This window comes from Monodelphis domestica, chromosome 1 (genome assembly GCF_027887165.1).
Source record: "Monodelphis domestica isolate mMonDom1 chromosome 1, mMonDom1.pri, whole genome shotgun sequence".
Lineage (NCBI taxonomy): Eukaryota > Metazoa > Chordata > Mammalia > Didelphimorphia > Didelphidae > Monodelphis > Monodelphis domestica.
The window spans coordinates 607,674,446-607,701,995 of record NC_077227.1 but is presented as its reverse complement, the minus strand read 5'-3'; the positions used below and the strand labels follow the sequence as shown (position 1 = coordinate 607,701,995).

Sequence of the window (27,550 nt, the reverse complement as noted above, 5' to 3'; positions counted from 1 at the left end):
TCAGATAAAAGGTTAAGGAGAGATACAGACTGTTTACTGCCCCTCGTATGAATGTTCTGAAGGGACCTGGAATAGTAATAAATTATCATTACAGAGGTAATGATGGCTTCAGGGTATTGTGGTCCATTTGCTCATTTCCACGTGATTGTTTTTAGAACTTTAAAGGTCATAACTGACAAAATTATAAATGAAATAAATCCTTGAAGGCTTTGGAAAGGTTATATAAGGAATGTTGGGTTCTAATCTGTCTGAAGGTTCATTTCTTGATTTTTACTTCCTGAATTAAAAATGATCATTGACTAATAGGATACTCTTTTGAGACACTGGCCTATATAAGAAGAGTGCAAGATAAGAACATTTTTACATAAAGCTCAGGGAAGGAGTAAGAAGAGATATGTAAGTCAGCTGAACTCAGGTGGAATGAAAGGGAGAAATGTGTTTCAGATAAGAAAAATGGCGACTAGCTGTTTTTTTGGTGAAAACATATTGATTGAAACAGAAAAAAAAATGCTTTATTGATTCACTGTAGCAACTGCTCGAAACTCTGAATCCTGCTGCTGTATGATGATCCATTAAGGCTTATTATTCTCTTATAATATTTGCAGGTGAGCAGTTAGGTGGTATAGTGGACAGAGGGCTGGGCCCAGCTTCAGGAAGATCTGAGTTTCAATCTAGCCTCAGACACTTACTAATTGTTTGATCCTAGACAGGCCCTTAATCATGTTTGCCTCAATTTCCTCATTTGTAAATTGAACTGGAGAAGGAAATGGCAAAACAATCCAGAATCTTTGCAAAAAAACTCCCAATGGAATCACAGAGAGTTGGAAATGACTGAAATGCCTGAACAACAATAACAGATTGTGAGCTGAAGTTTGTTCTCAGTGCCTATTGCCCTTTATTGCCCTGTCTCAAATGATAGCAAAAACTAGAGTAGAAAGTCAGACTTTGCATCTGTTTTTCTGTGAACTATAATTTACTATGAGAAAAGACTGAGAAGTTTGGATAAAACACAGTCTCTTGGTATTTGTGGCTTAGAGTAGCTTAGCAGTACTATAACTTATGAAAACTGCTTGCGTCTAAAAGAGTAAGACCTTTTTTTTTTAATACCCTCTTAAGTGTGGCTATGAGAAAAGAGACCTTATTAAATGTTTCATCAGTTCATGAGTAGAAGAGTAGCTCCTATACTTACTAGAAATGAAACTCATTATCTTCCCTTTAATCAAATTCTATTACCAAAGAATCTAGCTCTCCAAAAGTAGCACTTTCTTTGAAATGAAAACTGCTGAAAATTGGGATAGTTAAAGGGTCACAGGGGTTATCATGTACCTAAATATTTAGGCTGTGGTATGTGGAAAGCAAATTAATTGCAGGTAACTTGTAACTTCATTACTATTATTTAGTTAATTGATTGGAATGGATCCTGATATATTGGCATTGCATAGGAGAACTTTAAAATACTGAACCTTAAATCTTGATTTGAACATTTCCCATGTATTACTTCTTCCTGTTAATCTATTGTCTTAGACCTGAGGGAAGGAGCATGTCATGAAAGAAAAGGCATTATAGTAGACCAGGGTTCAGATTCTCTCTGAGATACTTTCTAGCTTCATGTAATCCCATTTGAGGTTTCTTGGCAAAGATATTGGAGTGGTTTGCCATTTCCTACTCCAGTTTACAAATGAGGATTCTGAGGCAAACAGGGTTAAATGACTTGCCTAGATCCACACTGCTACTAAGTGTCTGAGGTCATATTTGAACTCAGGTTTTCCTTACTCTAGGTTCCATACTCCATCTACTGCGCTAACCAACTACCCTAATAATGCCCATATTATTTCTCTACTAGGATTGTTTTGAATAAAGCACTTTACAAAACCCAATATACTAAGTAAATATGACCTATAATATCAGAATATCTTTGGATATCAAGTTTTTTTTTTTTCTTTAGGTAAACCACCTCCTTACTAGTTAATCCCATTCTCTCATTCTTATCTTTTTCTTTCACATTTTAATTTGATCACTTTCACACACATTTGTTTTGCTCTTTTCCACTCAATTTAATTCAACAAACATTTACTGTGTCTTCCACAATATTAGAAGGTCTCATGCTAGGTCAAGAATGAAACATTTACTGAACTCATGGAGCTTACATTCTATAGGGGGCAGGGAAGGATTATTACATATGCATAGATAAATACAATGTACATATGAAGTAATACAAAGTAATTTTAAGTAGTTAACACTAGCAACTTTGGCATCCAGGTGGCACAGTCAATAGATGGCTAAGTCTGGAATTAGGATGACTTGTCATGAGTTCAAATATGACCTCAGACACTTACTAATTGTGTGATCCTGGGCAAATTACTTAACTCCTTTTTCCTCATTTTCTTTATCTATAAAATGAACTGGAGAAGAAAATCTCAAACTATTCCAGTGTTTCTGTCAAGAAGAGCCAAAATGAAATCAGAAAGAGTCAGATACAACTGAAAAACAACTGAAGAACAATACTAACAATTTTGAGTACCAGTTAATTTTTATTGGAGTTAGCTTAGGGATTCATAGAAACTTTTACTTAAAGGTAAAGTCTGGTTTGCTGTGAGCAAATCCTTGGATTTTCATTGTTTGATAAGAGAAACCAAGTCAATAAAGGTTTGGAATATCAGTGTGGGTGGTACCAGTCACTGCATTTGAAGGTCCATAAATGTCTTTTGGCCTCTCAATATGAGTAGTTTCAAAGGAGACTCAGTAAGATTTTGCTATATACAGTGTGAGGGAATCCTCTCCTAGGATCATGCACGGGATGTAGTCCTGTCTGTGTCCCTGTGTTCCTGGAGCTACATCACCTAGGCTGGTCACCTAGGCTAGTCACCAAGTTATGTCACCTAGGGTAAGTTATGTGACTCTGAATCTGCTCCGGACTTGACTAAATTTGACCCAGATGTTAAAAGGGAGGTTAAAAGGTTGGAACAAGTTAGTGTTAGCTCCCTGTCCCTGGTGTCTAGCCAAGGGGAACTGTTGCTGGAGGTCATGCTGGGAGAACCCACATGAGAGCTAGATTAGGCTATCTTATCTTTCTAACTATTTCGCATCTTTTACCTATCCAAGTGATTCTAATAAACTTTATTAAATTCTAAGAACAAGTCTCTTAATTTTAATTCTTACAATCTATGGTTTGTTCATACCCATAATGGACTATGACCCATATCAGGATTACATCTTCCCAGACATAATAGTTAAATGAAGCAGGGGTCAAAAAACACATCAAAGGTCATATGTGAAAGGATTTGAAGCAATAGCACAAGCAGAGGTATGAATTGAAATACACTTCATTGTTCATATTTATATAATCCTTTACAATGGGAAAAATATATATATCATATATATGTGTGTGTATTTGTGTGTGTGTAATACTTGACTTCCAGGAAGATATCTTTAGGTTGTTCTTGTATACATCAATACTTATTTCATCATGTGGCTTTCCATAGCTTTGTGGAATCACCTATAATTTGGGGTCAACAAAAACGGTGATATTCATGTTTTCACAGCCAATTTGTACCACCAGAAGTACAAAAGTATTAAAAATATAGCTATCATCTAAAGAAGCAACACCTAAGGAAAAAAGGCTATTCATCTTCAACAGTGGTCCCACACATGGTAAGCAAGTCAACCCACTTGAAAGCAACAAGGCACCTTGAGGCAAAACAGATAGTGACATGTGCCAGGAAAGTCAAATTGCCAATACTACATCAACTATAATGTCCATTGAAAGCCTAATGGAGATAGTCTAGTACCCTGAACTCAAGAATGTTAAGAATAATGATATTACATAATATTTAAAAGGATGTATTAACAGTTACTTTGTTACCACACACTAACGACCATGGTGCTTTTCATTTTTGATTTGCTGCTGAAACTTTTATATGTTTTGTCTTGATTAGAATGATACCTCCTTGACAGTAAAGACTGTTTTACTTTCCTATTGGTATCCTCATTACTTCACATTGTTTTATACTTTGTAAATACCTATTGGATTTTCATTCATTTGAAAATAGGTGTGATGTGGGAGTTACAGTTATTATTATCCTAAATTCAAGATGATGAACTTCATCATCCTTGGTCTCAGAGAGGTAACATTATTTGCCACAGTTCACATGGTTTATAAATAGCAAAGCTGAGACTCACATTTAAATCTTTCAACTAAAACTCTTATCGTCTTTCATGCCTCCTCATCTCCCCTACCATGTGTCTCACTTGCCTCCTAGAAATTTCAAGCTCAACACACCTACTCTTTGACTGTGTGTGATCTACTTATTCTGAGAATCTTCATGGTATATAGCTGAGAGGGGACTGAAGTTGGAGATCAAAAGACTTAGTTTCAATTCCCAGCTCAAACACTGACCATATTGCATGGAAATGAGAAAATCACTTAACCATTAAGTTTCCTCAGCCTTAAAATGAACAGATTAAGGCTTTCAAACTCTAATAGTATGACCCTGTGATTAATTCTTAATTTTAGGTACCTCTCTAAAAATCCTTACTAATATGGCAACTGACAATATCGTAGAAATTGTTGCTCACAGGACATATATATATATATTCATTATATATACATATATAATGAGTTGTGAAAACCTTATCTATATATAGAAGTACATGAATATGTGTTTATGAGTATAATGCAAGAGCCTACCTTTACTACTATTTCTATTTAAACAAAAATTCCTTTCCTATATTGTCAGGAATATGACAGCAGTTTTCCCATGCTTTTTCATTCTTACCTTCCCATACAAGGAAATATATAATAAAAACTAGATATGCTGCTTCTGAAAAGTTGGCAACTCCTACCAAATTCCCTGAAAACTTAATACCATCAAGTTAATTTCGGAGGCAGAGTTATTCTTATACCAAAATTTAGAAAAGAAATTATAGTACATGAGTTTGAGGGGGTAACAATTGCTATAGCCTGAGTTTTCCCCAAGTTTTGATTCTTTCCTTCCCTTCTTTCCCCATACTCTCTATATTGGTAAATTAATTCCCATGTCTCCAATTACTGTTTCTATGCTAATGACTTCTAGATATATGTGTCTAATTCTGAGTTCTGTTCTGAGATCCATAAAAGGGGATAATTTATAGAACTGTTAAAGAGTTCTTAGAAGTCAATGAATCCAGAGGGCAGCTGGGTGGCTCGGTGGCTCGGTGGCTCAGTGGATTGAGAGCCAGGCCTAGAGACAGGAGGTTCTAGGCTCAAATCTGGCCTCAGACACTTCTCAGCTGTGTGACCCTGGGCAAGTCACTTGACCCCCATTGCCTAGCCCTTACCACTCTTCTGCCTTGGAGCCAATACACAATATTGACTCCAAGATGGAAGGTAAGGGATTAAAAAAAAAAGTCAATGAATCCAGTTCCCTCATTTTATAGATAAGGAAGATGAAGCCCAGAGAAATAAAGTGAATATTCTTGGCAATTAACAAGTAGCTGAGCTCTATTATTTGAACCCAGTATCCTCAATTGAACGAATTAATAGAAATGCATTCATTACTTCTAGGTTACATGATCAATAAGACAGAGTATTACATATTTTCTTTGAACCTTATGATATTTCAAACCTCAAAAATAAAAATTACTGGAACAAGACCTCTAGATAGGGTATCCTAGATTAAAATCTGGGTTTAGAAATTTCCTAGCTGTGTGACCATGGGCAAGTCACTTAACCCCAGTTATTTAGCCCTTATCACTCTTCTGCCTTGGAACTGATACTTAGTATCAATTTTAAGACAGAAGACTAGGTTTTAAAAGAAAAAAAAAGAATTATTCATAAGACTTAGAGAAACTTTCACCTTCTCCAGGGTCTAACTCTCACAATCCCAACAGAGTAACAATTCCATGAACTAAATGCAAATTAGCTAATCCTTTATCCTTAGCCCTCTGTCAACATCCACTTCCCAAAGGGCTTGACTCTACCCACTGATTTTTACTCAGAGATGGACCCAGAAGTTTTTTTTTTTGTATAGTCATTCCAGATGCAGCTAATATTTTAGAAAGTATATGACATTTTCAAAAAGCAAAAGTTGAACAGCATTGTATTGTTTATCAAGATGGAAATTAAAGCAGAATATCTGGGTTCCATTACACTGACATCAAGCATGGTTTTATGGAGACAGAGTGATAAAAGAAAAATATAATGATTTAATGAGTACAAGACACCTGAATAAGTCATATACCAAGTTTAATATTCCTTTGCAGTTGCTATATTCTCTTTTAACTCACTCCCATGTCCCTTCCCTCTGGCCTCAATACACCATCATGAGACATTAAATAACAAAATTCAACTCTGTCCCAATACCTCTGCCCAACCTGTATAGAGGAACAAGAATTGTGTATATTCTAAATGGGACTGCTAAGGAATGTACATATTTCTAATCAGACTTTTAAGGGGTATTTTTTATAAAACTAGATAAAAATTATTAAATTCATTTGAAGGTACAAAAGGTCTAGAATATCAAAGGAAATAATTTAAAAACATATTAACACAAAATAGCTCTTCTACTATATTATGAAGTAGCAATACAATACCAAAAACAATTGTACTCATTTAAATATAAAGTAGATCAATGGAACAGACTAAATATGAGACAATTAGAAATACTGGAATTCAATATCTCAATGGTCAATTAACATATAAAACATAAATTATCTAGGAAATAACTACTTGATAAAAATTGATAAGAAAACAAATTGTGGTACATAAATGGAATGAAATATTACTATGCTGTAAGAAATAGTCAACATGAGAAATACAGAGAAGCATGAAAATATTTACATGATCTGATGCAGAGAGTGAAACAAGAAGGACCAAGAAAATATCAGAGAAAATGACTAAACAATGTAAGTGAAAAGAATTATCCATAAAATAATTAAAAGTCAATGCTACAAAATTACAAAAGACAAACATGACTCAAAAGAAGACCTATGCAACAACCCTGTCCAGGAGATTCATAGTACATTCCATTAACTTATTTTTGCTTGTTCCTTTAAAAATAGTATTTGGTAGATAGGAGAGGGATACTGGGAGAAATTTTGGTGATAATCAAAATGTTTTTTGGGTAATAGAATTTTTGAAAATAAGAATTTATTTTAAAAATCAGTTAACAAGTTTTTACATTATTTTCTCCTAGATGACTTATAGAACAAGAGTCAGACCAACACATGCCCACATATTTACTCCATTAAAATCCTGACTCACTCCAAAACAAATAATGATTATGAAACCAACTAGCCTATGAGTTCATATGACCAGAGCCATTAAGAGCAGATGAAAATGAAAATGAAAAAGACACAGGGTGAAATTTTTTTATAAATAGAATAATTGGGATGTTTGATCTTCTTTTTTCTTGTACCTTTAAAAAAGTCTTTAAAAAACCCCAATAACTTCAAAGTCACAGGGAGCACTGGTGAGCAGCAAACAGTGATTGCTTTGATGTTACAACATTCAAATTCCACCTCAGAGTTTCCATTTCCTAACACTTTCCTGATATGCCAGAAAAACCCTGAAGATTTAGCTCTCTGAAATTCAAAGATCTAGAGGTGCCCTACCTTGGGAGGTGATGGTAAGTACAAGAACAAAATGAACACAAGTTGAGATTGAGCAGAACCAACCATCTCACCCAAAAGTGACTAGGAAGGGTGAAGTGGGGAGGAGAGCTGGGTCTTGGCAGAAAGCCCAGCTCAATAACTAAAACTAGAAACATGTGTAAATCAAAGAGAATACCACACAGTATCAACTGTAAGCAGAGATTCAAAGATAAGAAGTGCTTCCCATGAGAACTATGTGAATACCTATAAGAAATGAAGCATGAATGAAAAAAAATAAATAAAAGATAAGGAGAATGAATAATCTGTCATAAAAAGTCATAAAACTTTACCCAAAAATGTACTCCCTGAAAACAAGATCAATAAAAAATGAATGATTTCGTGAGATAGCAAATATATAAGAACAGGATTTTTAAAATTGAAAAAAAAAAACAGAAAAGATGCATGATATGTGATATTAAAAAATGACCTGAAAAACACAAAAAATCATTTTAGAATCATTAAAAACCTTCATTTAAAAAATCTGGATGTTAGATTTCAAGAAGTCACAAATGAAAATTATCTAGATCCTCTTGAATTAGAGGAGGAAAATAAAGATAAAATATTACTATGTGAAAGATACATCAAAAGGAAAGAATACACGCAATGTTATAATACAAAACCAAAGAACCCATATCTAGGAAAAAAAATGCTACCAAGTATTCAAAAAGGCATTAAAGTACCAATGAACTAGTAGGTATATTCAAATCGGGAAGCTTCTAACATAATGAGAAAAGATTCTGGAGTATGATATTGCAAAAGGCAAACCAAGACTACATCCAATAATAATTTCTCCTTCAGTGATAAATATAATCACAAAAGGTCTGAAATATGAAATATGAATACAGAAGTCTAGGGGAACCTTAGAGGGTAAAGTTACTGGAATACTTGGAAGGTTTTGTAGGATGATGTGGCACCTTCAGAATCATAATATTTTTGAGTGGTATTAAGCTAGTTAAAGAAAATAAAAGACAATTTCCTGCATTATATTGATTCTGAATTAAAAGGAAGAATATGGAAGTATAGGAAAGAATGAGGGTTATTTCTAAAAATTGGGGTGCATTAGAAGATTTACAATAAAGTAAGAAGTAGTGGGGATAATGGACATCAATTGAACCTCAGTCTTACCTGAATGGACCAAGGAAGTATTTAACACATAACTAAGGCATAAATATATTAAAATCAATAGGGGAAAAATGAGGATTAGAGAAAGGAGAGTTAAAAGATAGGAAATTCCAGGAAGAGAATAGTCACAAACAAAATAAATTTTTTGAATATGAAATTAAAAAGAGAGTTGAGTAAGTAAAGAATCAAAGGGGATGCCTTTTATTTCTTCTCAGACAATTGGGAAATGTCTGAGCAAATTGCATTTCATGATTTCAATGGAATATTAATGTGGTATAAGAAATGACAACATTAATTTTAGAGAATCCTTATGTTAAGTTAAAAGAGCAAATCAGGAGAACAGCTTATACAAGGAAAGCAGTATAGTAAAGAACAAATATTTCCAGAGAATCTATGATGAAACATGTTAGCCATCTCTTGACAGAGACACAATGTACAGAAAGACATACATTTGGGGGCATAAACACTGTGGATATTCATTTTGCTTAATTATACTTATTTGTTGTAGAGTTTGTTTTTTTCTTTCCCTCAATTTTTGAAAGTTGAGACCACTGAGTGGGGGGAGGTTAGCAATAATAATAGGAAAAAAGGCTTGTATCATTGCTCTAAAATTCACAGAAGAGAAAGATTTTCAGAACAATTCACAAAAAGGAAAAGGAAGTTTTAAAGTTAACATGCAAATTTCATTATGTATATATAATTAATGTAATAATATATACATATTTAATGCAAATATGTACATATACTTATTAGTAAATATTGTGAACTAGTCACAATTTCTTATATTATCCTCTTTTGTATTCTGCTGTGTGAATGGAAATATTTTTTTCATTGTGGAGTTCAGAATAAAAGTAATTTTCAAATAAAAAAATTAGGGAGAGATAGTTCTTCTCAAGGAATTCACTCTCAATAGTGACTATTGAGACAATATATAACTATAGATGATATGTTAAAAAAGTGGAATTGTTGGAAATATGAAAAAGACTAGAAATTCCAAGGTTATCATGCAGGGCAGATATCAAGGGTCCATGGTTCTTAGGATTCATCAGTGGATCAAAGGTGGGGCTGGGTAGGATTTTATAGGGAAGTGATGGCCATGCCCTGCCCTCCCCAGAGATTACATGCCATGTCCCTCCACTTACCCCAGCCAAGGGAGGAAGCACTCCCATTGGGCTGTTGGGCAGAGGTATGGGTGAAGTGAGGATATTTGTGGAGAGGGGAATGGAAGTGGTACCAGCTCTCCATTCCCCTCCAGGCTCTGCCACATGTGAAGTGCTCCCATTAAACTGCTGGACAGAGAGGCTAGTAAAGTGAAAAAAAATAACCTCAGCTCATTGGAGAGAGTAAAGGGAGCAATTTCCCAATCCTTCAGTCATCTGTTAATGAACTCTGGCAGGCAACAGCTTGCATGCCCACAGAGAGGGCTCTATGAGCCCTTTTTTTTGGCATGTGTGCCATAGGTTTGTCATTGTGGTTATAGGGGTAGTACAAATAGTAAGAGATATATTAGCCCTTTATTTTGCCAGAAGGTTTACAATTAATGAATCCCAACTCATCTGATCAATATGAAGTCATACAGCTTTTCCTGACCTATGATGTTTAGGCGTTAATAGTTAAGGGAAGGAAAAGAGAAAAGGAGTGGGAAGTACAGTTGACCCTCACTATATTGCAGTTTACTTATTGTGGCTTCATTGCATTGTGGGTTTTAAAAAATATATATACATACATACATATATATATAATTCTGTATTGTCGAGTTTTCACTATATTACAGGATTTTGAGGATGAATATTGTACTGTAACAATGAAAATGCAGCATATTACCTCTTGCGCAAGTTTGTCAATGTGATATTGTACACTATTGGCTGATGGAATGAAAGGCGACAGACCACAGCACTGTGGTCCTGGACCACTGTCCTGGACACTTATTAGCTCAGTGACTGTAGCATCAATCTGTTTGCTCTCCCACTATTTTGAGGATTTTCACCAAAAGCAGGGGTCTCTGGAACATAACTTCCTCAATAGGTGAGGGATCACTGTACATGCTTAATATTTGTTCTCATCTACCCCCAGTAAATATTGGAATTATGAATCCTGGGGACTAGTCAAAGAAGTGAAAGGAATGTATTTTTTAAACTAAACCCAAATGGGTACATCCAGCTATCTATAGGAAATTTCCATTTGAATGTCTTTTTCACAAGGGGCAAAAAAAGTTATAATTTTATTGATGATTTTCTTTTTTCTTTTTTTTAATTCTATGAGTTGTGTTGATCTTTGAAAAGCTCTTTAAATTTATTATTTATTTTAAATATTCTTTTATTTTACATTTTGATTCTATATTCTTTCCCTCTTTCCCATCTCCTCTTCTACCAAAGGAGAAGGCAAGCAAGATATCAATTATACATGTGAAATTATGCAAATATATTACTTATTTGCCATATTTTAGGAAAAATCAAGATAAATAAAGGAAATTTGAAAATTATACTTCAGTTTGCGCTTAAGAGTTTTACATTTCTCTCTTTGGAGTTAGAGAGCATTTTGTAATGAATCCTTTGGAATTGCCTTAGATCATTGTATTGCTTAGAGTAGTCAAGTCTTTCAAAATTGACCATTATTGCATCATTTCTGTTACATGATCTCTTATTTTTTTATTTCACTTTGAATGAGTTCTTATATGTCTCGCAAGTCCCCAATTGATAAGTATTCCTTCAATTTCCAATTCTTTGCTAACACAAAAAGAACTGCTATAAATATTTTGTGCATATAAGTCCTTTTTCTTTTTCTTTGATCTCTTTGGTATAAAGACCCAATAATGGTATTGCTGGGTCAAAAAATACATAGTTTTATAACCCTTCAAAAGTAGTTCAAATTATTTTCCAAATTTTTGGACCAGTTCACTAAGACAATCATAATTCATTAGTGTATTTATTTTCCCCTGGAGGTTGAGTAATTAGACCTTTGTCGGAGTTTTTTGTTATGAAGATTGTTTCCCAAATTGTTATTTCCCTTATGATTTTGGTTACATTGGTTTTGCTTGTACAAAAACTTTATAATTTGATGTAGTCAAAATTATTTATTTTACATTTTATGACTCTTTCTAAGTTTTTCTTGGTTTTAAAATTATTCCCTTCCCAAAGGTCTGACAAATATACTATTCTGTGTTCTCCTAATTTACTTATAGTTTCCTTCTTTATGTTCAGGTCATTTACCCATTCTGAGTTTTTCATGGTGTAGGGTGTGAGGTGTTGGTCCAAGCCTAATCTCTCCCACACTGTCTTCCAATTTTCCCAGCAATTTTTATCAAATAGTGGATTTTTGTCCCAAAAGCTCGTGTCTTTAGATTTGTCATAGACTATTTTGCTGAGGTCACTTACACCAAGTCCATTCCACTGATTCTCCTTTCTGTGTCTTAGCCAGTACCAAATTGTTTTGGTGACCATTGCTTTATAGTATAGTTTGAGATCTGGGATTGCAAGGCCACCTTCCTTCGCATTTTTTCATTACTTCCCTGGATATCCTTGATCTTTTGTTCATCCAAATGAATTTTGTTTTGTTTTTTTCTAATTCCGCAAAGAAGTTTTTTTGGAAGTTTGATGGGCATGGCACCAAATAAATATAAAGTTTGGGTAGGATTGTTATTTTTATTATGTTAGCTTACCTTACCCATGAGCAGTTAATGTTTTTCCAATTGCTCAGATCTAGTTTTAGTTGTGTGGAAAGTGTTTTGTAGTTGTGTTCATATAGTTTCTCTGTCTCAGGAGATAGATTCCTAAGTATTTTATATCGTCTAAGGTGATTTTGAATTGGATTTCTCTTTCTAGTTCTTGCTGCTGAGCTGTGTTGGAGATATATAGAAATGTTGATGACTTGTGTGGGTTTATTTTGTATCCTGCAACTTTGCTAAAGTTGTTGATTATTTCCACTAGCTTTTTAGTTGATTCTCTAGGATTCTGACCTTCACCTGACACCCAGCTCTCACTTGTGGCTCCCAGTAGCTGCTAGCATGCGGCAGCGGCCACACCCCGAGCAACAGCTTCGACAGGCCAGCTAAACCTTGTGAGGGTAGCCATTGTGTCATCGACCCATGGTGAACCAGGGCTTTGCTCACCCAGCATGTGAAGACTGTTTCAGCGGAACAGGCTGAAGAAACCAATAAGAAGGTTCAATGGCTGAGATGGCGACGCAGCAAAGCACTGTGGAGTGCTTAGGGCATGTTGGAGCACAAAAGACAACATGGCCATCCAAAGCAGCTGAGGAAGTCTCCAGGTATAACGATTTTTAGTGCCCCTGGACCCAGGCTTCCAACGCCGAGAGAGTGGGACTGTCTCTGTGCATTGACTTTTCCACTTAAATCTCCTTCACACACAAGTGTCTTTGTACACACTCATTTATTCACCATAGATGAAAACACACAAAGGCAATCGTCATCCTCGATTACAGAGAGACTACTAACAATTTATTTTCCCCTCATCTCCTTCAGCAATTTTCATTTCTACTAGGTATGAGATGGTACTGAAGAACTACTTTAATTTGATTTTCTCGAATAGTGACAGAGCATTTTTCATATATCTATAGATATTATTGATTTCCTCTTCTGAAAGCTACCTGCTTATATCCTTTGACCATTAATCAATTGGGAAATGGTTCTCATTTTTATAAATTTGACTCACTTCTATATTTGCTATGTATTTGAGAAATGAAGCATTTATCAGAGAAATTCACTTTACATTTTTTTATATTACTCCATTGTCTATGGTATCTTTAAGTGATTTTTTTCCTTTGCGTTATCTGAGCTCATGATTTTTACCCAACCTTTTTTTTTTTTATGTTCATTTGAAGCATACTATATTCTTCTCCAACCCTTCATTTTAACTCTGTGTGTATGTCTTTCTGTTTCAGTTGTCTTTTGTAAATAGTATATTGTTGGAATTTGGTTTCTAATTCATTCTGCTGTTCATTTATATTTTATGGGTGAGTTCATTCCATTCTCATTCATTCCATTCTCATTCACTGGGTATTTCCTTCTACCTTATTTTCTTCTTTTCCTCTTTCTTTTTTATTTTATTTGATCTGAGTTGTTTATTTGATTTATTATTTATTTATTTAATTTTATTTATTGTCTCTTCAAAAGCTTTATTTTGTTTCTAGCTACTATCTCCCTTAGTCTGTCCTCCCTTTTATCATTCCTCTCCGTTTCTTTTATCTTTTACCCCTCCTATAATGCTATTGGGTAAGTTGCATTTCTAAATACAACTGAGTGTGTATATATAGTTTTCCAATTTAGAATTAATACTGATGAGAGTTATGTTGAGGTATTATGTGCCATACCTCCATTTCCCCCTTCACTATAAAAGCTCTTCCTTGTATACTTCTTTAACATGAGAAAAATTTCCCCTTTCTACCTCCCTTTTTCTCCTTCTCCCAGTTCATCTCTGCTTCTCACACCTTCACTAAAAAAATCATTCCTTCTTAATAAACTCATATAAGTTCTTTATATTTGAACTCCTTTAACTGACCTAATAATGATTAAATTCTTAGAAGTGAAATGTATCTTTCTTTGTTCTTTTTCATGCTAGGTTCAAGGAATGGAATCAGGTACTTATCTTAAGCCATAGAAATCTGGAAAATTCAGGAATCATAGATGGATGTTGTAGTTGGATCAGTAGTAACACCCTGAAGACAATAGACTGGGGATTTCATCCCATAAAAAGCCATTACTATTTGCTTTGGACTTGTTAATACTATCTAGCAGTGATTGTGAACCTATGGCATGTGCACCAAAAAGGGCACATAGAACCCTCTGTGTGGGCACACCTGTTTGTTATTATTGCCACAGTTTGTTATTAGGAAACCAGAGGGACTCAGGGCAGAGCTGTTCACCTACCCCTCTCCATGTACTTGAAGACATTCCTCATTTCACTCATTCCTCTGCCCAGGAGCCTAATAGGGAGTTTCCTCCCTACTCTGTCTGGGGTCAGGTGCTGGGGGGTGGGTCTCATACTGCATGAGGGTATAGTGCAGATGATAGCTTGTTGAGTCTGTGGTGAAGGTGACTCTGATGATGGTGGGGTTGGAGAAGACCTAGTTTTGAAGGGAGCATAGCTCATAGCTTGTTACATAGCTGTAAGGGAGCAGAGCTGGAGGGAAGAGGAGCACTAGGGCCACTCTCCTTTCCCTCTCCATGTTCACCTCTCATCACCTACCCTTCTGCCCAGCAGCCCAATGGGAGCACTTCTTCCCTCCCCTGTCAGGGGAAAGGAGGGGTGGGGGTCATGGGGAGGTGAGACATGGTGAGGTAGAGGGGGACAGGGCATAGTACTCAGTCTGGGAGGGGGCTGGCACAGCATCTGGTCTGGGGGGGTAGGTTGGAAGTAAGGCCTGCACTCTATCTCTAAAAGGTTCACAATCACTGCTATATAGGAACCAAGACAAACTGTAAGCTCCTCACCCTACCTCAGAGATCAATAATATAGGGATATTATGCTCCTGGGGAGATACTCAGAAAACATGTGTATGTCTGTTCTTGCTATATATTTGAAGTAAATTTCTCTTTGTTTTAAAAGCACATTGATGTTAAGTGTTTAAATGGAATTGGAATATAATTCACTGGGTCCCTAGAGATGAGGAGAGAACATCTAGCAGTGGCTTTGGCTAATAACAGATGCAAGAGATGCTTCTCTGTCAATTCCATTCCTCCTTAGGGTACAAGAGTGCCCAAAGGAAGTAAAATGTAATGAGCATCCCTGAGGGAGTAGGACAAGAGTCATCCTCTTTAATAAATATCAGCTATTCTGTTGTCTGAACTTTGCTATATCCTTACCATCATTCATGTTGTTCTCAATGTTTAGGATAATCTTCTTACATTTCTCAGTCTTTTAAATCCTATTAAAGCTCACATAAATTCAGTCACCTCTAGGAAGCTTTCTATAAATCCCCTCCTTCCCCTATGACAATGGACTTTCCTCCTTGAATCTTATGCAGCATTTTGTTTCCTCTTCTCTCATGAACATTATTTTGTATTACGGTGATTGATTCAGGTGGCACATCCTCACCCTACTTTGTAAATGTTCAGGAGGGCAGAGGTTGTTTCTCAGATTAAACCTTGATTCCTATCAATCTGTATACAATAGGTATCTAATGTAAGCATATTGAATAGTTTTTCAGATGAATATGGAAAAGAGTTCTCTCATTTTAGTAAAACAAAATTTCTAGAAATCTTGTAAGAAAATAGTTCTGTATAACAAACACTTTTGAATTTTAGAGCTGAAAGAAGCCCTAATGATCATTGAGTTTTGCTTGCTTATTTTATGTCTGACAACTAGGATTCAAAGAGGAAGTGGTTTGTCCTACAGTCATAAAGCCTGTCAGTAGACAAGCAGGAAGGAAAATTTCTCAACAATAAACTCTAATGAATCCCTATTATCCTAGAATAAAATAAAATATTTTCTATTTAGCTTTCAAAGACCTTCAGAACTTAGAATCTACATTCCCCCAGTCTTCTTACACTTTCCTCTCCTCCACTTATTGTGTAATATAGCAGACCTGGCCTTCTTGCTAATCCTCCACAAAACTCACAACTCTGGTATTTTCATCTCTCAAATGTCTTGAATTCTTCCTCCTATACTCCATTTCCTGTCTTTTCTGACTTCCTTCAATTCTCAGCTAAAATCCCACCTTCAAAAAGAAGTCTTTCTTGGTCCCATTTTATATTATTGTCTTCCATTTTTTGATTGTCTCCAATTTATCTGGTATGTATTTTTTATTCATTGCTGTTTACATATTGTCTCCACAATTACACTGTGTGGTCCTTGAGAGCAAGGATTATCCTTTGCCATTATCGGTATACTGAGCAACTAGCACAGTAACTGGTACTTTATAGGTTCTTAATAAATGTTTATTGACTTGAGGTGTCATGACTTCAGATTTCAGCCTCTTCCATAACCCCATACTCTTTGCTGCACAGTTCTGTGCCTGAAAAGTAACAATGACAATATCTGTTTTATTCATCTCATAAAATTTTTATAAAGGTCAAAAGAGATGACATGTGAAAATATTTTGTTATGCATCATGTTATATGAATATACATGTTTGTTATGTTCTTTGTACATAAGTGCTTGGTAAATGTTTTTACTGTTTATGATGAAAAGATACACAGAGAAAGAACATAGTCCTTGACTGTGACTCCTTTAGGAAGAGTGTCTATTTTTACTTCTTTCTCTAGAGACAAGCATGTACTCTTAATTTCCAACTCTAAATCAATGACTTTTTATTCAAATAAGCAAAGTAATGTCATAATCAAGACACAGACTAAAAAAAGTCTACCTGTCATGTCTGATTTCAATTACCATAAATAATTTTGGCATATTTAGAAATATAGACATTTTCTACTTTATCAAGAAGGACATTTTTCACTCCACTCTGCCAATCATTATTCCTGTGTGGGGACTGGCTCCACTAAATGTTCATCAGTGTTGCAATTAGTTGATGAACACTAAAAGATTATCTGATGCATATGAATTGTCCAGAGTTATTTGGCTAGTAAGGGTCAGGGATAGAATTTGTACTCATATCTTCTTAACTCTGAGGCAGGCAATCTACTACACAACATTGCTTCTTTTGCTTATATTTTACCAATGAAACAATAAAAAACAAAATGCAAAGACTACAATGATTATAAAAGAAATCTCTTTAGTAGCATAGGCCTGAGTCTTATCAAATAGATTCAATATTCAAAGATCTAAACTTTTTAAAAAATCAGAATGAGAGTTCTCATGGGTGGGTATGGACAAGATGGTGGAGTAGAAACAGGAATGCCAGAATCTCTCTGAAAACTCCCTCCAAATAACCTTAAAATAGAGCTTCAAAATGAATACTAGAGTGGCAGAACCAACAAAAGGACAGTGTGAGACAAGACAACTAGGAAGATAGGGAGAGAAAGTCTCTTTCACTGGAGTGAAAAGGAAGTGCAATCCACAATATGGACTCACCAACAGCACAGGCCAACAACAATGCCGGTACCTTTCACCTCTATCTGAAGTTCTGAATCTGGCACCAGGCCAGCAGCAAAACCCCAAGACTCTGCCCAAGTCAAAAATAGAGTGCACTTACATCTTCCCTTTGAAGTTCTGCAACCTGATGCAACCCCTCAGTGATCCTGGTCAGCGCAAGTCAGTGGTGAAGCCTACCTGAGGGCCCCAGCACCATTGCAAGTCAATCCATGACAGTGCACTTGGCCATGCAAACGAATTGTATAGACTTTCAAGGAGACTATATCAGAATGGGAAGTTCTTTGCAGAGCTCCTAGCCCACAGGCCATCAGACGACCTTGGAAGAATTGAATCTTGAAGACATCCAGAACTAAATCTGAGGTAACAACAAGATAATACTGAAATTCAAGAGAGTTTCCCCTCTACCCTAGGAACAAAGTCCAACTTTAAAATAAAAATAAAAGTCAAGAGAAGGACTGGGAAAATGAGTAAACATAAAAAAAATCCTAATCATAGAAAATTATGATGGAGACAAGACAGAGCAAGCTACAAACTCAGAAGGGGACAATGATATTAAAGCAGATACATGCAAAACTTCAAAGAAATATGAAATTATTCTCAGTCTCTTGAAGAACCCAAAAAGGATTTTTTAAAAATCAAAAAAGAGAAGCAAAGGGAAAATGGGGAAAAATGAAAGTGATATAAGAAGAAAATAAAATCTAAAAAAATGAATTGATTAAATAGTACAAGAGATACAAAAACCATTGAAGAGAAGATCTTTTTAAAAAGCAGAACTGGTCAAATGGAAAAAAGAGATACAAAATCCAATTAAGAAAAGAACTACCTAAAAAGTAGAATTGGCCAAATGGAAAAAGAGGTTCCAAAGCTCACTGAAAAATATTAGCATTGGACAAGTAGAATCTAATGACTTCTTGAGACACCAAGAAATAATAAAATTCCAAAGAATGGGAAAAAAACAGAAGAAAATATTAATCATTTGAAAAACAACTGACTTGGAAAATAGGTCCAGAAGAAATAATATAATTCCATAATTTTAGAGGGCAATTTGCAACTGTCCAAAGGGCCATAAACCTATGTATATCCTTTGATCCAATAATACCATTATTAGGTTTATATCCCAAAGAGATTTTTTTTAAAAGGGAAGAGAAAAGGACCTTTTTGTGTAAAAATATTTATAGTATCTCTTTTTGTGCTGGCAAAAAATTGGAAATTGAGAGGATATCTATCAAATGGAGAATGGCTAAACAAATTGTGTTATGTGATAATGATGTAATATTATTGTGCTATAAAAAATGATTACAGGATAACTTCAGGAAAATCTGGAAAGACCTAGAGGACCTATATGAATCACTGTGCACAGAAAAGCAATACTGTATATTGATGAACTGTGAAAGACTTAGCTATTCTCAGTGATTCAATAATCTAAGAAAATTCTGCAGGACTTATGACAAAGAATGCTATTCACCTCCTGAGAAAAAAAATGATGGAGTCTGAATGCAGATTGAAGCATATTATTTCTACCTTTGGTGTATGTTTATTTTGGGGTTTTTATTTCATATACTTATTCTCTTACAACTTGACCAATATGAAAATATATTTTGCAAGATATTTACATATATAACCTAGATCAAATTGCTTACCATCTCAATGAGGGGAGATAAAGGGGAAAAGAGGGAGACAATTTGAATATTATTATTTCAAAAACATGTTAAAGATTGTTTTTACGTGTATTGGGAAAATAAATTACTAAACTAAAAATCATATATATATATGTTTTAGGGTATGAGCAGTGTGTGGATTAATTTTGTTTCACAATGTATACTTTCTGCAAAGTTCTCGATTTTCTCTTTTTGAGGGGGTGTGAGAGGAAGAGGAAGGTCTTCCCCTCAAATATGGAAGAATTTTCAAATAAAACACAATCTAAAGGATGATCAGAAGTAAATCTATATGAACAAGAGAGTTTTGAAGGAAATGTATTGAATTTATTATATACTGAAAAAAAAAGCAAGCTTTACACAATAAAGATTTGTGATTTCATGTACTATCTTTATTATCTACTTTACTTTGTATATAGAATTGCTCATTTTATTTGGTGTTTGTTGTTCAAAATAAATAACATTTTAAAAAATGAGTAGTGATCTCATTTTAGAAGGATTTGCTACTTTAAAAGAGGTTTCACAGCAAAGTTCTTTGAAATAATTGCCTCCCATTCTGTGATTTAAAGTAAGGATTTTAATTTAACAATTATTAGTTGGGGTTTTATTTTGGTTCAATGTTTTAGAAAATGTCTGTGCCATTTTTTTAACAGCTTTATCACAAATGTCTCAAAGAAACTTGGGTTCACTAATAAAAAACATTAATGAAAAATATGATGAATAAAATGTTAAGATTTGGGCTTGATGTTTTGCTTTGTCATTCATTTTGGATTTAAAATGAAATTTGTTTTACAGAAATTTTTGAAGGCTCTTCTTTTTTTAAATCAATAAAATGTGAAACATTTTTTTTAACTAAATGGAGAAAATTGTTAAGATCTGAAATGTTTTGAATGCTACCTACAAGGGTTTTAAGGCAGCATGGCCTGATGGTGATTATGTTATTCTTTTTTTTTTAAGTTTATTTATTTGTTTGTTTGTTTGTTTAATTTAGAAAAATTTTCCAGGGGTACATAATTCACATTCTTTCCCTCATCTTCTCCCCCCCCCATTCTATAGCCAATGCACAATTCCACTGGGTTTTTACATGCATCATTGATCCAGACCTATTTCATATTGTTAACATTTGTAAGTGCTCTTCTTTTAGTAGCAATCTGAGTTTATTCATTCTATTTAGGCACAGCTTCTTAGACATACCTCTAGGTCCAGAGAAAGACTCATTTCTATTTGAATTATGGCCCCAGATTTTCTTGAGGAAGAAAACATTCAAATGTTTCTTTCAAGTAGCTAACCTTCTGTAGATTCTTATACACAGGCCAAGTTTTCTCTTTAATTCCTGCCTATAATTTATATAGGATGTACAAATTCTACATATCTGGGAAAACATAAGAAACTGCTAATGGGTTACTTAATGTGAAAAACAACAACTACAACTATTCCTTTCATGTTATTGTGGCCATTTGGGAAAATAGAGTGGAAAGTTTTAAAATTTAACTTGTTTAATATTGATGTTGGAAAAGTCAAAGGCTAGACCATCCATTTCTGAGCAGATTTGAGGAGTAACAAGTCCAAAGTTATTTTTGGGCACATGGGCCTTGACTATCCTAACCTGATTTAGGGTCCAGGTTCACATGATGGTTCAATGAAGTTTACTATTCGTTATGAGAGAATGTGGTTTGGGTTTTGCTAAAACTCCAGATGCAAATTAATCTAAAGAGCATTTCTGGCACCCTTCAAGAATAGAAAGTTAGAATTCTTATTTGCAACGTGGCAAAATATACACAGAGAGTTATCAGGGTTAAAGAGGATTTCCTTATAGACAAGTAAATTCATTTCAGTCTGACAGAGAGAATTTAATTACATAAATTCCTGGAAATACACATCAGCAAAAAACATAATTTGAGGGAAAAAATCCAAGATGCACCTCAAATGTTTTCTGTGTTCACCCTTTCTTCCCCATCCTTTGTCATTAAGAATTGAGAAATGGGTGGAGAGAAACTCCAATAAACTGATTTGAGTTTCTGTACAGTGCTATATTTTGGAAAGTTTGTTCTTTAAAAAATTTTTTTCGTAGGTGTATTAGTATTTTATTTTAATTCTTCTTTTTAACCCAAATATGATATTGATAAGTAGAAAAACTCAAGAAAATATTGTTTTAAGAATATGTATTCATGGGCACACATGGGGTTAGCTGTAATTACATTAATAAAGATGATAATGACAATAATAAATAATGATAGAAAAGAAATTTCTTTGACTTAAAAACTCTTTTACAATCTGGCTCCAACCTACTTTTCCAGGGTAATGGCATATAATTTTGCTTCATATACTGCATGTTCAGAAAAATTTACTTATTTGTTACATAGAACATTTAATCTCCTGTCTCTGAATCTTTGTCCAATTTATCCTCCATTTTTAGAATGTTGTCTCTCTTTCTCTTACCCATCTGAGAAGACCTGCTTTGTGTCAAGGTTGAACAGAGATGCCAGAGACATTTTTTGAATCCCATAACTTTGAATACTCTCTTCCACTAATGATTTTGTATTTACTTATTTGGGTACATGCTGCAGCAGTTTAGGAGAATATAAGCTCCTTGAGGTCAGTGACTATTTCATTTCTGTATATCAGTGCAAAGTATTTCACAGAGTATCTGGTAGAAAATAGACACTTAATAAATACTTGTGGAAAGGAATAGGAAAAGCAAAAGAAATAGGCATTAGTGGCTACTACTTGCCAAGTACTGTGCTAAGTGCTTATGAGTATTATTTCCTTTAATTCTTGCAATAACTCCAAGAAGTAGAAGCTCTTATTATCCCAATTTTTCAGTTGAGGAGACTGAAGAAAACAGAAGTTAAAAGATTTGGCTAGGATTCCACAGCTAGTATCTGAGACTGCTTCTGACATTCAGGTCTTTCCAAAGTCCAAGCTTAGCATTCTATCTCCAATGCCAACTAGCTTCCTCAATAATCAATACACAAACTCTATCCAGGTCCAGGTATCATCCATTTACTCTGGCCCAAATGGAGCACTTTTTTCTTTAAGTAAACAGGGTTAAGTTAAGGTCCAGCATCATATAAGTGGCAGAGATTGGATTTGAATTCAGGTATTCCTGATTCCCAGTTCAGTATTCTAACCACTTTGCAACCTTGTTGCTCCCCAGAGCCATTAGTTTTAGGCCATTATAATCAACCAGAGATGTTATTCCTATAGTGTTTTAAGATTTACAAAAAACTTCTTTGACAAGTACTCTGAGGAAGCTTTGATATTGTTGGATTGTTCAGACTTAAATTTTTATCTATGTAGGGAGCTTCCCAGTGGGAAAATTCCCTGTGCCAAAGAAGATCCAGTGACAAACTGTTCGCCAGTTACTCTCTTCTTATTGCTTGGAACACCAAGAGTTAAAGTGACTTATCCAGGATCACATGGCCTTTATGGTTCAGAATTAGAACTTGAATGCAGATCTTTCTGACTTTGAGAATAGTTCCCTATTTAATATACCTTACTGCCCCTCAAGGTATCAACTAATGACTTTTTTAAAAAATCCATTTTAGGGCACTCCAGCTATGGAAACCCTGTCCCAATGTGTCTCAGCAACTTGGAAAAACAGAGAGGTGACTTGGTTGCCGTGGTTACATAGCTGGTATTTCAAAGGCAGGACTTAAATTCAAGTTTCTATGACTCTAAACCTGACTCTCTCCATTCTGAAAAATAATTATCTTCATTTTATAAGTGGGAAAATTAACAGGTAAAAATGTTTTCACAGAAATGTGTTATTTGAAAAAATGGGGTTGGAGATAATTGTTGATTCTTTGTGCCAATAATTAATTCAGGCTTGTCTTTTCTGTTTGTCAGCCTAGCCACCCTTGAAGCCCCAAGAACATCACTCATTGATATCTGTCCTGGCTCCACAATGCTATTGCTTCAGTTTTTTAAAAAATTTATAAAAATATTTTAACAATCATTTAAATTTTTTTGAGTTACAAAATTTCTCCCTCTTTCCTGCCTTTCACTCCATCTCAAGGAAGAGGCAATTTGTTTTCAATTATACATGTGAAGTCATGCAAAACATTTCCATATTAGTCATGTTGAAAAAGAAAATAAAAATTAAATACAATAATAAATAAATAAAAATTTAAAAGTATACTTCAATCTACATTTTGAGTTCAACCATTTTCTCTTTCAGGGTGGATAGGATTCTTCATCACAAATCCTTTGGAGTTGTTTGAATTATTGCCTTGATCAGAGTATCTAAGTCTTCCACATTTGATAATATAGTTACTATGTATACCATTCTCTTGGTTTCACTCACTTAACTTTACATGGGTTCAAACAAGTGTTCCTAGGCATTTCTTAGGCTTATCATTTCTTATAGCGCAATAGTATTCCATTACAATCATGTACTACAACTTATTCAGACATTCCCCAATTACTGGGCATTCCCTCAATTTTCAGTTCCCTGCTACCATAAAAGGAGCTGCAATATTTTCATACATATAGGTCCTCTTCCCTTTCTTTTGATTTCTTTGGGATATAGATCTCATATCTAGCTCAAAGGGTATGCACAGTTTTATAGCCCTTTGGGCATAGCTCCAAATTTTTCTTTAGACAAGTTAGACTCTAGTGCATTAGTGCCTCAATTTCTACATATCCTCTCCAGAATTTATCATTTTTATTTTCTGTCATGTTAGCCAATTTGATAAGTGTAAGGTGGTATTTCAGAGTAGTTTTAATTTTCATTTCTCTAATCAGTAGTGATTTGGAGCATTTTTTATGTGAGTTTTGCTAGTTTTGATTTGCAACAGTTATTTTTCTGATGGAACTTTAGGAAAACAAGTAACTAGTAAAACAAAATTTTTCAAAACCAAGACATGCCACATATGTAAACCAAAAGTATCGATTCTGTGAATCCTTGCTTATATATGGATTGCTCTGTCTCATCACAATTCACTGGGTTCAAATTCCAGCTCTGCTACCTGTCTATGTTGTCAACTTGTTAGCTCTTATCAAGTTATATTATCGCTCTATATTTCAGTATCCTTTTCTATGAAATTGAGCAGAGTATTTTGGGGAAATTAGATTTAGTGATCTATAAGTACCTAGTCAGATTCTAGGATTTTTAGACCTCAGCTATTGTCTAGATCTGTGATATCTGCTAGTATAGAAACTTTGCCCATCTATGCATATCAGCAACTCATCTCTTGAAGGAGTGTGCTGTAGCTAACTTATTCCAGTTACTGAGAACCCAGTTGTTAAATTTTCAGTATTAACATTTACAACTCGGAATTCAGCAAGCTAAAAGTCAAGAAATCATTTATTGTTTTGTTGTCTAGACTTGGGAAAATGATGGAGAAAATGATAATTAATGTACATAAAACTTAAAAGTCTACCATATATATATATGTGGCATATATATATATATATATATATATATATATATATATATATATATATATATATATGTATGTATTCAAAATGCCAAGTAAACATTTACCAGCACACCACTGTCTGAAATTTAAAACCTTCACAAACATCCTAAAACTGATGAACTAAATAATTTGACTCTCACAATGTAATAATTATCTGTCACTGGTAGGACTGGAATTCAAGGCTTCTGGACTCAAAGATCGTAATGCCAAGCTACCTACAACAGATTCTAGGTTAACTTTATGATACCCTTATCAGAATGGGGGATTATTTCTGATTTCAGATTTTTCATCTTGAAAGGCAAAGAGAAACTGGGTTTAAGATTGAGGGAAATTATATCTCATCCCACTGAGAACCAGATATTTGGTCTTTGTATCCAGATGAAAATGAAAGAATCAAGAGAAGTCTTAAAGATAATCTAGTTCAATTCACCTACTTTATAGATGAGACTCATTTTCTTTTAGATCAATTTTGACACATACCAGGTTATAAAATAAAGTACCTCTCCAATAAAATTAAATGGATTTTTCCAGATACAAAAAGATGACATTTTAGAAAGGGTTTGGGGAGGAAATACCTACTGTTTGAGAGCTTCATCTTGCTTTCAGAATTCCTGCATGCTAAGAAAATGGAGTCTTGCAACCAGACTCTATCATAATCTGGTCTATCAGACATCAAGTAAAGTGCCTGGAAGTGGAACTGTGAACTAAGGTTGTATATCCTCTTAGCTCTATAAACCACAGAATCAAACTGTGCCCAATTATCACAATCATTTTCTCTATGGACTATATCCATATATGTAATCCATTTTCTATGGACCATATAGCAAGAAGCTGTCAGAGAGTGTATTCTAATGAGATGAGTGGAACAGGAGAGAAGGGAAGTTAATTTTAGGGACCAATAAACACACAAGAAAAGCAGTGTGTGATTTAGTTAAGAAACAACTAGCTGATGTGGTAGAAAGAACACCATGCTAGAACCTAAGAGATCTAGATTTTAGTCTGGTTTTACCGCAAGCTTGCTGTGTAATCCTAAACCGGGATTATTATCGCTCTGTGACTCAGTTTCTTTGTCTGTAGCAATATCTGTTCTATTTAATTCACCCAGTTGTTGAATCATATAAACTAATAGTTGTTAAAAGACTTCAAATAGCAAAAAGTAGGGTGCAGCTGGGTAGCTCAGTGATTGAGAGTCAGGCCCAGAGGTAGGAGGTACTGGGTTCAAATTTGACCTCAGAAATTTTCTAGCTGTGTGATCCTGGGCAAGTCATTTAACTCTCATTGCCTAGCCCTTACCACTCTTCTGCCTTAGAACAAATACACAGTATTGATTCTAAGATGGAAGGTAAGGGTTTAAAAAAAGCACAATGTGTAATACTAAGATAACTAAACAATCTTTGCAGACTTCCTAGTACCTCTAGAGAAAAGTATAAAACCATTCTAACTATATTAAAATACTCCAATCTGACTACCACATATGTTTGTGGTTGTATTTCATATTACTCCTCTTTGCGCATTCTCAGTTCCAGGCAAAGTGGTGTGCAAAATGTTCCCTATCCTTTACAATCTTCTATCTTCATGTTTTTTATATAGTTGGCTCCCTACATCTGTTCCCTCCTCACCTCACTTGGTATGTCTAGTTTCAAAACAAAATATTTTACACAACGCCTTCCCTAAATCTATAGATCCCATCATGTTTTAATATTCATTCTGCTCTTCTTTAAAAACAAACAAACAAAAAACAACTTTTACTTTCTGTCTTAGGATTGATACTGAGTATCAGTTTTAAGGCATAACAGCAGTAAGGGCTAGGAAATTGAGGTTAAGTGACTTGTTCAGGGTCACACATAAGGAAGTATGTAAGGATAGATTTGAGAGCTCAGAACCTCTGATCTCCAGACCTGGCACTTTATCCACTGAGTCACCTAGCTGCCTTCTCATTCTGCTCTTGGAATGACTTTTTATTATTTTATAGACAGATTGTTGTTGCTTATCTGTGAACATGTTTTGACTATCCAATAGGATGTAAGCTCTTTGAGGACAGGGGATATTTTGGTTTTGGTTTTGTATCCTCATTATCCAGCACAGTGTCTAACCCAGAGCCAATGACAAAATACTCTCAGTTGAACTGATGACAAGTTATAAGCCAATTGAGAGTTCCCAGTTCAAATTTTAGTCCCATTTTAACCATGTTCCCAATTTGCCACATGCTCAGGAAACTAACTTCCTCTAAAAGGTCTTTGTAACTGGTGAGAGCTAGCCAAACTTATGATAAGACTACTCTGCATCCTGGGAGTCACTTCATCTTAAGCAAATGCATTTTGATTGTCAAGGAGCTGCACAGAACTGTGGTTAATCCAAGGTAACCAAATTCTTTCAGAAGGTTTGAAAAGATCCAGCTGAAAACTAATCAACCAAGCTGGCACTTCCCTCAGTCTCATCACAAATCAAATTCAGATAGTTTTATTTTAGGGCCTGCCTAGGAGTTCTTCAAAATTAATGACATTTACAGACACTCTTAAGATAACTAGCTGAACATCTATCCTTAAAGATAGCTTCCTGAAATAGAGAAACGGTCCTTGTGCTGGAATATTTACAGTCTTAGGGTCATTCTCAAAGGGAACTCCTTTTTACCTTCCTCCATTTCCCCAAACATATTTTTCCATTATTGTGGTATAATAAAATGAATGCTTTCTGGGGAAAATAAATAAAAGAA

At 34.7% G+C, this 27,550-nt stretch overlaps 1 protein-coding gene across 2 annotated transcripts in view; it reads right to left on the bottom strand.

Annotated features, from left to right (window-relative positions):
• The window catches only part of LOC103104397 (putative leucine-rich repeat-containing protein DDB_G0290503), a 115,911-nt gene that overhangs the window by 61,245 nt on the left and 27,116 nt on the right, over positions 1 to 27,550 (bottom strand). The gene's annotated exons all lie outside the window — the stretch shown is intronic.